The sequence below is a fragment of the Pseudophryne corroboree genome, chromosome 6 (genome assembly GCF_028390025.1).
Source record: "Pseudophryne corroboree isolate aPseCor3 chromosome 6, aPseCor3.hap2, whole genome shotgun sequence".
NCBI lineage: Eukaryota > Metazoa > Chordata > Amphibia > Anura > Myobatrachidae > Pseudophryne > Pseudophryne corroboree.
In genome coordinates this window covers 327,942,253-327,955,167 of record NC_086449.1, presented here as the reverse complement: position 1 = coordinate 327,955,167, position 12,915 = coordinate 327,942,253, and the positions used below count along the sequence as shown (strand labels likewise).

The window sequence follows — 12,915 nt, the reverse complement described above, 5'->3', positions numbered from 1 at the left end:
CGGGGGGTCTAGGCATTACAACTCTGCCGAGCTGCTACTTGGTCAGGGGCAAACACGTTTGCAAAATTCTACAAATTTGATACCCTGGCTGAGGAGGACCTTGAGTTCTCTCATTCGGTGCTGCAGAGTCATCCGCACTCTCCCGCCCGTTTGGGAGCTTTGGTATAATCCCCATGGTCCTGACGGAGTCCCCAGCATCCACTTAGGACGTTAGAGAAAATAAGAATTTACTTACCGATAATTCTATTTCTCGTAGTCCGTAGTGGATGCTGGGCGCCCATCCCAAGTGCGGATTGTCTGCAATACTTGTACATAGTTATTGTTACAAACAAATTTGGGTTGTTATTGTTGTAAGCCGTCTGTTCAGAGGCTCCTACGTTTGTCATACTGTTAACTGGGTTCAGATCACAAGTTATACGGTGTGATTGGTGTGGCTGGTATGAGTCTTACCCGGGATTCAATATCCTTCCTTATTGTGTACGCTCGTCCGGGCACAGTATCCTAACTGAGGCTTGGAGGAGGGTCATAGGGGGAGGAGCCAGTACACACCACCTAATCCTAAAGCTTTATTTTTGTGCCCTGTCTCCTGCGGAGCCGCTATTCCCCATGGTCCTGACGGAGTCCCCAGCATCCACTACGGACTACGAGAAATAGAATTATCGGTAAGTAAATTCTTATTTTAAGATGTGGTCACCTGTATATTTAAAGGAAAAATGCACTTACTATAGCTGTCTGAATAAGCATCTCTCATCCTCTGGAAATAGGAAGTGGCATGCTAATGGCCCTGTCCTAGCAGAGAGGTGTGAATGACAATACCTTTTGATGTGTAAGTTCCTTAGAGAAATATGCTAATCACGGGGGATCTACTTATCCCATAGATAAAGTCTATTGGCTTGGAACCTGTTTGTTTCATGTAGCTGATTTAATTTATATACGAACCCTGAATGGCAGATGCAGGAAGGAAGACTGTTTGTTGTGTTTCCTGTTGTAATCCCAAACACTGGGATTGCCTGGAGATGTGACTGAGACAGAAACATTTGTATTTTGAAGCTATGTGATAAATTTATCAATAGTGAATGTTAATCTGATACCAAACGTTGTCTGGGTGACAGGAAGGAGGATATTGTTTTATTGCACTTATCTCCTTTTGAAAAGTAATTTATTTACTTGTATTTTCTAAGTTATCCTGATTGGATAGAAAGGGCTCAGGGAGGACATGACCCCCTATTGTACTGTGTGGAAATTTGACATAAAAAGGAGGCCTGCGTGCCTCCAGTGTATTGTATTGTACCATCTTTATTCTGCTGGAACATCTTGCTGTATGTTGTTGCCCCTAGCAATAGGGAAGAGTCTTTTTTAAGGCTATTATTGAGCAAATAAACATAATCTGCCTCAAGAAGATTGCTTCATCTTGTGACCTACAGGGTTATGCCAAACATAGCCCCGTCCTCCGGCTGTCCAGGGAAGCACCTAACGTCTCCAAGTTCCGCCTTCCGCCAGCTACCGGTAGAGGCCTAGCAAGTGGCTAGTGGGGATTCGTCAACACCACACAGGTGTGGTAAGGCAGTGCGTCGGCACATACAGAGCAGAACCGTGGTTCCAAACGCCACGGCAGGTTAGGAGTTTTGTGGTGGCAGCATAAACCCGCCCACAGCGCAGTGGGTGGAGTCAGTAACAGGCGGTTACTGATGGTAAGCGGGAATCCCCTATGTGGCCAGGTCCCGTGTGACCTAACCCTCCATTCTGTGCACAGGAGACGGGACGCGAAAGCGGTGAGTGCTTTTTGTACGGGACAGTCCTGTCACAGAAATTGGTGGCAGCAGTGGGATCATCCCAGGCGGCTTTTCGGTCACCCGATTGGAGAAGCCGAGTTACTCAGGAGAGGAGTAACTGCAGCGCAGGAGAACGCACAAGATGGTGGACTTCAGTGGAACGTCTAAGGGCGATCTGGAGATCATGTGCCAGGAGAAGGGTGTGGATATCCCTTCCAACACATCCAAGAGCGTCATGAGGGCGGCGCTCATGAGCTTGGAGAAGTCCCGCCGGGCGGAGGTGGAAAGTGCTGAGGGCGTCAGCATCGGAGAGGACAGCCTAACAGTGGACCTTCGTAAGGAACCGGTGAGACCCACAAGCCCCACCCCCTCTCACAGCAGCAATGTTTCCCAGCAATCCCAGCAGGGCCAGGATCCCAATGTCCCAGGGGGGCGGCACGGATAGCCTAGCAGATCGGCTAGCGGAAATGGGGGAAAGGGCAACGGAGCAAGAGCGCTTGATCATCATCCAGATGTGGCGTGATGAGCGGGCACCACAGGCCGTGGTACCCCGGGAGCCATTGCCCGCTGCTGCACACAGATCGGGACGCATTCAGTTTGCCAAGTTTGCAGACAGTGATGGGGACATTGATGGACATTTACAAGTTTTTGAAAGGACTTGTAAACTACACGATCTACCCAAGTCGGAGTGGGTGAGACACCTTGTGCCCACTCTGCATGGAGAGTCCTTGGAGGCCTATCGAGGAGTGGCCACGGAGGACTGTGGGGATTACGATGAAGTCGCGAAGGCCCTCCAGCGATTCTTCATCACTCCAGAGTCTTACCGGAAGAAGTTCAGAGACTTGCCCAAGAATACTAGCAGCACCCATGGGCAGTTTGCCACCCAGCTGCGGCAGTACGTGGTGAAGTGGGTGAAGGATTCTGAAGCCACTACATGGGACACACTGATTGACCTGATCTGCAGGGAGCAGTTCTACCGCAGGTGCGCCCCAGAAGTGAAGGAGTGGGTGCTAGACCGGGAGCCACCCAGCTTAAAGATGGCTGCCCAGTTAGCAGACAAGTATGTGACAATTCGGCCACAGGGGCAGAAGCGCCCAGCCAGCAGCCAGCTCCAAAAGACTGTACCCCCAGGGGGACACCCCTCTTCAGCTCATCACCCCCAAAGACAAGCATCTTCTAACCCGGGTGTTCTTGGCCAGCAACCGCACCGCAGCGTCCCTGCAACTGATCAGAGATCATCGGTGCCACGACTGGAGAGGAAGTGCTATGGCTGTGGGACAATCGGACATCTGAGGATGAACTGTCCTGCATCCCAAGCACCCCAGACTCGTGCCCCAAATCCGAGTGCTGGAGCCCGGCTCGCTTGTATGACGAGAGGAGATGAGCCTACAGAGACTGTTCCCCCTCCAGTCAGTCCAATGGAGTGTGGCGAGAGACAGGTGCACTCTGCAGAGAGAGTCACCTGCATGGCCAAACAGCCCCTACACAATATGTGGAGGCACCTGCAGCCAGTCCACGTGGGACCCCTGCCGGGGGAAGGCCTACGAGACTCTGGGGCCTCAATCACTGTGGTGAGCCCCCACCTTATAGATCCTGCTGCAGTATTGCAGGGTCGCACTGCCAAGGTCACCCTGGCAGATGGAACGGAGAAAGAGGTTCCCATGGCAAGAGTCTACCTGGACTGGGAAGCTGGACCAGAGTTGCGAGAAGTTGCCGTCTTGGATGGTCTCCCAACTGATGTGGTCCTAGGAAATGATCTGGGTGGTGGGATCGTCACCACGTTTGCTGGCGCCATTTCCCAGAGTCAAGTTCCACAACCACCATTGACATCAGCTACTCCAGCACAGCACAGCCCAGAGGAAAAGACTACAGCTGCTAGACAACTGCCAGCACAGCCAACCACAGCATCAACCAGCCCAGAGGAAAAGATTACAGCGGCTAGATCGGCACATCGACCCCGCATGCTTTTTGCCTCTGGTATGCCTACGTCCCCTAGCCACGCAGAGGATGTTGGTTCCAGCTCGTTTGATCCTGTGGGGGTGCCCAATGATGCTCCTGACCCAAGTGGTTTGCCAACTCCGGCGGTGAGTATGAGAAACCACACTGACTTTTCCATGACTGACCCCTACCAGACTGACCCTAGCAGTCCCAACCTAGATCCCCCTGTAGAGTGTCCCAATTTAGGAGAGATTGAGGGCCGCAGGCAGGAGTTTAGGATGGCTCAACTCTCTGACCCATCCCCGAAAGGCATGAGGCGCCACTCTGGCAACGGCCTTGACAGGGTTGGGGCTGGAAGTTTGACCTGGTGGGAAGGGTTAAGGTACAGGGTAGACAGGAAAGTGGGAGGGGATAGACCAGATAGGGAACGTGTTCAACTGGTCCCCCCAGGGAACCTTCCTGCGCAACCGGTGTCGGTTGCCAGCGAAACTCCTTTGGACAGCAACCCGGAGACAGACCGTACCCTGAAGTGCCTGACACAGAGCTTACCCTGGTCTGGAATGTCAGATGACGCCCAGACCAACTGTAAGGCTGTTGCCATGCATTGGCAGCTCGGGCACTCCAGCGGTTGTGTTGTCTCTGGGCCTCTGCCCATAGGAGAATCTTTACAGCGAGTTGCTGTGGACATAGCAGGTCCCCTGCCTGTGCGCAGTAGATCGGGGAAGACACGCAGCCTCCCTGTAGTGGATGCCACACAGGATCCAGAGGCTGGTGGTCTGGCCGCCATCACTGTGGCACAGGTAGCGGACGAGGAGGAAAGAGTAGGCCTAGGTGACAGGGTAGGTTTCCCGAGTCATAGGTCGACAGAGGAGGATTGGAGGGCAGGTCTGACAGTTCGGGCAGACAATTGCCAGATAGGAATGACGAAGGTGCAGTGCCTGGGGCACCATGTGGGAGGAGACAGGGGTAGGCCCAAAGCAGAGGCGACCAGAGGCTGTCCCCGGCCCACATCACCCAGACCGGTACTGACCTTAGAACCTGTAAGGCCCTACGGAAACGTTGTCATTGACTCTAGTCCGGTAGTGAACCCCTTTACAGAGATGGCTAGGAAGGGCATTCCCAAGTCAGTGGACTTTGCATCCGCTTGCGAGTTGGCATTCCTGGCATTGAATGAGGCTCTGGTACCTGCTCCAGTGCGGATGGCGCACATTCTTGACCAGGACTGTGTTTTACGAACTACTGCGCCACTGCACAGACTGGGAGGAGTACCGAGCCAGGAGTAGCCATATGGGCAGGAGCACCCTGTGGCCTGTTTGAGCAGAAAACTGCTATGGTGGAAGGTGGGGCATGCCATTATGGGGACACCTTGGGTGGCACTTGTGTGTAACTGGCCCCCCACCGTGGTGACTTACCACCCACCTGTTAGGTGGCTGCAACCTACCTTGGGGAAATTGGACAGACTTTTGTGGTGGAGCCTTGAACTTGGACTTCAGGTGGACTATTTGAACATTGTGCACCCACGAAGAGAGGCCCACTACACTATGGATGAACTGTCTAGGCCGGAGCCTAAACCCCCTAGGTAGCGTCCCCTTCAACACAAGGGACTGCGGGACCAGGAGCCATATCGTTGGGACATGACTCGCTGGTTTCCTGCTTGAATGGGGGGGGAGGAGTGTGGCCGGAGAAACCCCCAGCCCACGTGGACAATGGCCGCTGCAGCACTGAAGGGGTTAACCCCTAGTGCCCGGCGCCATGTTGCGGACAATAGGCGCTTGGCGTCACTGTTAAATGTACTTACGGCGCTAGGTGCAGACTGTTTAAAAATATGTTTAATGATGTGTCTTAACATGTCATATGTAGTGCTCTGTGCACAATTGCAGGAATGCATGTTTAAATGTATTTATATTTAAGATGTGGTCACCTGTATATTTAAAGGAAAAATGCACTTACTATAGCTGTCTGAATAAGCATCTCTCATCCTCTGGAAATAGGAAGTGGCATGCTAATGGCCCTGTCCTAGCAGAGAGGTGTGAATGACAATACCTTTTGATGTGTAAGTTCCTTAGAGAAATATGCTAATCACAGGGGATCTACTTATCCCATAGATAAAGTCTATGGGCTTGGAACCTGTTTGTTTCATGTAGCTGATTTAATTGATATACGAACCCTGAATGGCAGATGCAGGAAGGAAGACTGTTTGTTGTGTTTCCTGTTGTAATCCCAAACACTGGGATTGCCTGGAGATGTGACTGAGACAGAAACATTTGTATTTTGAAGCTATGTAATAAATTTATCAATAGTGAATGTTAATCTGATACCAAACGTTGTCTGGGTGACAGGAAGGAGGATATTGTTTTATTGCACTTATCTCCTTTTGAAATGTAATTTATTTACTTGTATTTTCTAAGTTATCCTGATTGGATAGAAAGGGCTCAGGGAGGACATGACCCCCTGTTGTACTGTGTGGAAATTTGACATAAAAAGGAGGCCTGCATGCCTCCAGTGTATTGTATTGTATTGTACCATCTTTATTCTGCTGGAACAACTTGCTGTATGCTGTTGCCCCTAGCAATAGGGAAGAGTCTTTTTTAAGGCTATTATTGAGCAAATAAACATAATCTGCCTCAAGAAGATTGCTTCATCTTGTGACCTACAGGGTTATAATAGAAAAAGAGAGAGACCCTGTGGCGCAGATATGGTATATAAAGTGCTAACATCTGCACTACATAAGATGAACTTTTCATCCCATACCATATCATTCATCTTATTTAAAATATCCTTAGTATCTTTAAGGTATGCCCGAGTATGTTTAACTAACGGTTGCAAATGGCTGTCAATAACCGCTGTTAGCACTTTATATACGGTTATAGATTGTAAAAAAGGGCTGGAGTCGGTTTCTTTTTTCCTTAATCTTAATAATGTTGATGAGAAAACTTCAGCATTTATTCTGGAAGGAATAGAATTTATTTTGAAAAACAACTATTTCTTTTTTGATGGCTCTTATTATGTACAGTCTGTTGGGACCGCCATGGGTACCAGGTTCGCCCCCAGTTACGCCAATCTTTTCATGTCTTACTGGGAGGAGCTGTCAGTTTGGCATGATGGCGTCCTGGGGATGGGCCTGGTATCCTGGCAAAGATTCATAGACGATATATTTTTCGTCTGGAATGGAACAGAAAAGGACCTTCAGACTTTTTGTAATTCTTTAAATATTAATGATTTTAATATTTCTCTTACCTTTCAAATAAGTACAAGGGAAATAGTCTTTTTGGATTTGTTGATATATACAACAAATGGTAAAGTTCAAACAAAGAACTACCGTAAGCCCACTGACTGTAATAGTTATATTTATAGGGACAGTCAGCACCATGATAATTGGCTTAGTGGCATCCCTTTTGGGCAGTATAGTCGTATTAAGAGAAACTGCTCAGAACCGGAGATCTGTAAAGAGCTTATAAAAGAAACCAAGGGACGCTTTTTGGAAAAGGGGTATACTTTAGAGGAACTCAACAAGGCAGAAGATCGCATTGATAAAATAGAAAGAACTGATCTACTAAAGGATAAACCAAAAGTATTGAATGACAACAGCTATACATGGGCATTTATTAGTAGATACAGTTCTAATTCTAAAGAAATAGAAAAATGCATTAAGAGAAATTGGTCTTTACTTCTTAAGGATCCTGTAATTGGAAAGGAGCTCCCATGTAAACCTTCCTTCATATATAGGAAAGCACCAAATTTAAAAAATAAATTGGTACGCAGTAGCATTGATGAAGTGAAACGCAGTAGCCTTAGAATACAAGGCTTTCATCGATGTGGATCCTGTCTAATGTGCAGGACGACTACGAAAAACAACCCCTCTAAAATAAAAGAATTTGCAGTTAATGGTAAAACCTATCCCATAAGGGATTTTATAACATGCAATTCTAAGAATGTTATTTATGTTATACAATGTACCTGCAATTTAATTTATGTTGGTAAAACAACTAGAAATCTAAAAACTAGGATGGCAGAGCACATATATAATATCAAAAAGGGCTTAGAGTTACATACACTATCGGCCCATTTTAAAGAAAAACATCAATCAAATGAGTGTCATGTTAAATCCTTTTGGGGCATTCAAATAGTCCAACATAATTGGAAAACAAGGGATGTGGATCTTAGGCTTTCCAAAGCTGAAATGAAGTGGATTTACGTATTAAAATCTTTGGTCCCCAGAGGTTTGAATGGGGATTTTGAGCTCAAGCATTTCCTATAGTTTCCCCTATTGTACAGGTTGAGTCTCCCTTATCCAAAATGCTCGGGACCAGAGGCATTTTGGATATGGGATTTTTCCGTATTTTGGAATAATTGCATACCATAATGAGATATCATGGTGATGGGACCTAAATCTAAGCACAGAATGCATTTATGTCACATATACACCTTATACACACAGCCTGAAGGTCATTTTAGCCAATATTTTTTATAACTTTGTGCATTAAACAAAGTGTGTGTACATTCACACAATTCATTTATGTTTCATATACACCTTATACACAAAGCCTGAAGGTAATTTAATACAATATTTTTAATAACTTTGTGTATTAAACAAAGTTTGTGTACATTGAGCCATCAAAAAACAAAGGTTTCACTATCTCACTCTTACTCAAAAAAGTCCGTATTTCGGAATATTCCGTATTTCGGAATATTTGGATATGGGATACTCAACCTGTATAACTAATTATGTTTTTTGGTATATTTTATAGATTATGTATCATCATTGACCACTTTCACCCCATGAGAGTCTGAGCCGCCAGTAAATGTCAACTACGTGACCATGGTAACTGTCACCGCTATGCTTTTGAATTAAAGTAAAGGAGGAAGCTCTAAGAAGCGCCGCATTGGAACGCGGTGGAACGCAAATACAACTTCCGGGTAATACCGGAAGCGAGCGGACCGCACGCGTACATATGTATGGAACACGGTGGAACGCATCCATCCGGAAACCGGAAGTGATGTAATGTGAAGTACGGCTCCGTTTTGCTTCTTTCATTGGCTGGTTTGAATCTGGGCGCCCATTCTCAGGTGGGGTGGGGGTGGTCTTCATAATGTTTGTGGGTATAAAAACCCATTCAGTTTGTACTCCACCATGCTTCTGATGAAGGACTTCTAAGTCCGAAACGCGTAAAGCAGGTGGATTTCTTTGGACTCTGGACTTTTGGACTTACCTCTGGAAACATCTTGGGAACGGTGATATCTTCCTTTGACGGTTGGACCGGCTGGTTCCGAATCTATCTGTCGTGAGAATCATCTTACCCTATTGAGGAGGTTCTATATGCTTTGTTATGTTTTATTTAATGTGAGTGCAATTCTGTAATAAATTCAGTTTTAGTTTTTAACCAACAGTGTTGCACTAAATATTTCTCTTTATTTGAGCCACACATTTGGCGGAGAAGGAGAAACAGACATATGGAGGATGATGGGCATATTTAATTATTATAAAATGTGAGTGCAACATCATATATCTTAAAGTGTATTCCACCCAGACCCCACAGTGTTACACTAAGAATATTTTCCTCCTATTTTTGAGGCTAATACTTGGAGTGAACCCCTGGAGAGAAGGACGACATTCTTGGAAGAAATCTTCTATCCCCAGCAAGGGAAATTTAAAGGGACTGTATTGTATTTTATACCATATCTGCGCCACAGGGTCTCTCTCTTTTTCTATTGTATGCATTGGTTATGGTGTGGTGAGCCATTTTGAGTTGACCTGGGCTGCACTTGTGGTGTTTGCGCATTTGGCTTCTTTGGTGTTTTCCTGTCGACCTACAGGGTTATGCCAAACATAGCCCCGTCCTCCGGCTGTCCAGGGAAGCACCTAACGTCTCCAAGTTCCGCCTTCCGCCAGCTACCGGTAGAGGCCTAGCAAGTGGCTAGTGGGGATTCGTCAACACTACACAGGTGTGGTAAGGCAGTGCGTCGGCACATACAGAGCAGAACCGTGGTTCCAAACGCCACGGCAGGTTAGGAGTTTGGTGGTGGCAGCATAAACCCGCCCACAGCGCAGTGGGTGGAGTCAGTAACAGGCGGTTACTGACGGTAAGCGGCAATCCCCTATGTGGCCAGGTCCCGTGTGACCTAACACTCCATTCTGTGCACAGGAGATGGGACGCGAAAGCGGTGAGTGCTTTCGTACGGGACCGTCCTGTCACAGAAATTGGTGGCAGCAGTGGGATCATCCCAGGCAGCTTTTCGGTCACCCGATTGGAGAAGCCGAGATACTCAGGAGAGGAGTAACTGCAGCGCAGGAGAACGCACAAGATGGTGGACTTCAGTGGAACGTCTAAGGGCGATCTGGAGATCGTGTTCCTGGAGAAGGGTGTGGATATCCCTTCCAACACGTCCAAGAGCGTCATGAGGGCGGCGCTCATGAGCTTGGAGGAGTCCCGCCGGGCGGAGGTGGAAAGCGCTGAGGGCGTCAGCATCGGAGAGGACAGCCTAACAGTGGACCTTCGTAAGGAACCGGTGAGACCCACAAGCCCCGCCCCCTCTCACAGCAGCAATGTTTCCCAGCAATCCCAGCAGGGCCAGGATCCCAACGTCCCAGGGGGGCGGTACGGATAGCCTAGCAGATCGGCTAGCGGAATTGGGGGAAAGGCAACGGAGCAAGAGCGCTTGATCATCATCCAGATGTGGCGTGATGAGCGGGCACCACAGGCCGTGGTACCCCGGGAGCCATTGCCCGCTGCTGCACACAGATCGGGACACATTCAGTTTGCCAAGTTTGCAGACAGTGATGGGGACATTGATGGACATTTACAAGTTTTTGAAAGGACTTGTAAACTACACGATCTACCCAAGTCAGAGTGGGTGAGACACCTTGTGCCCACTCTGCATGGAGAGGCCTTGGAGGCCTATCGAGGAGTGGCCACGGAGGACTGTGGGGATTACGATGAAGTCGCGAAGGCCCTCCAGCGATTCTTCATCACTCCAGAGTCTTACCGGAAGAAGTTCAGAGACTTGCCCAAGAATACTAGCAGCACCCATGGGCAGTTTGCCACCCAGCTGCGGCAGTACGTGGTGAAGTGGGTGAAGGATTCTGAAGCCACTACATGGGACGCACTGATTGACCTGATCTGCAGGGAGCAGTTCTACCACAGGTGCGCCCCAGAAGTGAAGGAGTGGGTGCTAGACCGGGAGCCACCCAGCTTAAAGATGGCTGCCCAGTTAGCAGACAAGTATGTGGCAATTCGGCCACAGGGGCAGAAGCGCCCAGCCAGCAGCCAGCTCCAAAAGACTGTACCACCAGGGGGACACCCCTCTTCAGCTCATCACCCCCAAAGACAAGCATCTTCTAACCCGGGTGCTCTTGGCCAGCAACCGCACCGCAGTTTCCCTGCAACTGATCAGAGATCATCGGTGCCACGACTGGAGAGGAAGTGCTATGGCTGTGGGACAATCGGACATCTGAGGATGAACTGTCCTGCATCCCAAGCACCCCAGACTCGTGCCCCAAATCCGAGTGCTGGAGCCCGGCTCGCTTGTTTGACGAGAGGAGATGAGCCTACAGAGACTGTTCCCCCTCCAGTCAGTCCAATGGAGTGTGGCGAGAGACAGGTGCACTCTGCAGAGAGAGTCACCTGCATGGCCAAACAGCCCCTACACAATATGTGGAGGCACCTGCAGCCAGTCCACGTGGGACCCCTGCAGGGGGAAGGCCTAAGAGACTCTGGGGCCTCAATCACTGTGGTGAGCCCCCACCTTATAGATCCTGCTGCAGTATTGCAGGGTCGCACTGCCAAGGTCACCCTGGCAGATGGAACGGAGAAAGAGGTTCCCATGGCAAGAGTCTACCTGGACTGGGAAGCTGGACCAGAGTTGCGAGAAGTTGCCGTCTTGGATGGTCTCCCAACTGATGTGGTCCTAGGAAATGATCTGGGTGGTGGGATCGTCACCACGTTTGCTGGCGCCATTTCCCGGAGTCAAGTTCCACAACCACCGTTGACATCAGCTACTCCAGCACAGCACAGCCCAGAGGAAAAGACTACAGCTGCTAGACAACTGCCAGCACAGCCAACCACAGCATCAACCAGCCCAGAGGAAAAGATTACAGCGGCTAGATCGGCACATCGACCCCGCATGCCTTTTGCCTCTGGTATGCCTACGTCCCCTAGCCACGCAGAGGATGTTGGTTCCAGCTCGTTTGATCCTGTGGGGGTGCCCAATGATGCTCCTGACCCAAGTGGTTTGCCAACTCCGGCGGTGAGTATGAGAAACCACACTGACTTTTCCATGACTGACCCCTACCAGACTGACCCTAGCAGTCCCAACCTAGATCCCCCTGTAGAGTGTCCCAATTTAGGAGAGATTGAGGGCCGCAGGCAGGAGTTTAGGATGGCTCAACTCTCTGACCCATCCCCGAAAGGCATGAGGCGCCACTCTGGCAACGGCCTTGACAGGGTTGGGGCAGGAAGTTTGACCTGGTGGGAAGGGTTAAGGTACAGGGTAGACAGGAAAGTGGGAGGGGATAGACCAGATAGGGAACGTGTCCAACTGGTCCCCCCAGGGAACCTTCCTGCGCAACCGGTGTCGGTTGCCAGCGAAACTCCTTTGGACAGCAACCCGGAGACAGACCGTACCCTGAAGTGCCTGACACAGAGCTTACCCTGGTCTGGAATGTCAGATGACGCCCAGACCAACTGTAAGGCTGTTGCCATGCATTGGCAGCTCGGGCACTACAGCGGTTGTGTTGTCTCTGGGCCTCTGCCCATAGGAGAATCTTTACAGCGAGTTGCAGTGGACATAGCAGGTCCCCTGCCTGTGCGCAGTAGATCGGGGAAGACACGCAGCCTCCCTGTAGTGGATGCCACACAGGATCCAGAGGCTGGTGGTCTGGCTGCCATCACTGTGGCACAGGTAGCGGACGAGGAGGAAAGAGTAGGCCTAGGTGACAGGGTAGGTTTCCCGAGTCATAGGTCGACAGAGGAGGATTGGAGGGCAGGTCTGACAGTTCGGGCAGATAATTGCCAGATAGGAATGACGAAGGTGCAGTGCCTGGGGCACCATGTGGGAGGAGACAGGGGTAGGCCCAAAGCAGAGGCGACCAGAGGCTGTCCCCGGCCCACATCACCCAGACCGGTACTGACCTTAGAACCTGTAAGGCCCTACGGAAACGTTGTCATTGACTCTAGTCCGGTAGTGAACCCCTTTACAGAGATGGCTA

General features: G+C 49.6%; 1 long non-coding RNA gene across 1 annotated transcript in view; it reads left to right on the top strand.

Moving 5' to 3' along the window:
- Positions 1 to 9,095, top strand: part of LOC134932181 (uncharacterized) — a 49,233-nt gene extending 40,138 nt beyond the window's left edge. The window contains exon 2 of the long non-coding RNA XR_010179256.1: positions 8,459 to 9,095. This is a non-coding gene — a long non-coding RNA (uncharacterized LOC134932181). The remainder of the gene's footprint in view (positions 1 to 8,458) is intronic.
- Positions 9,096 to 12,915: the final 3,820 nt, after the last annotated feature.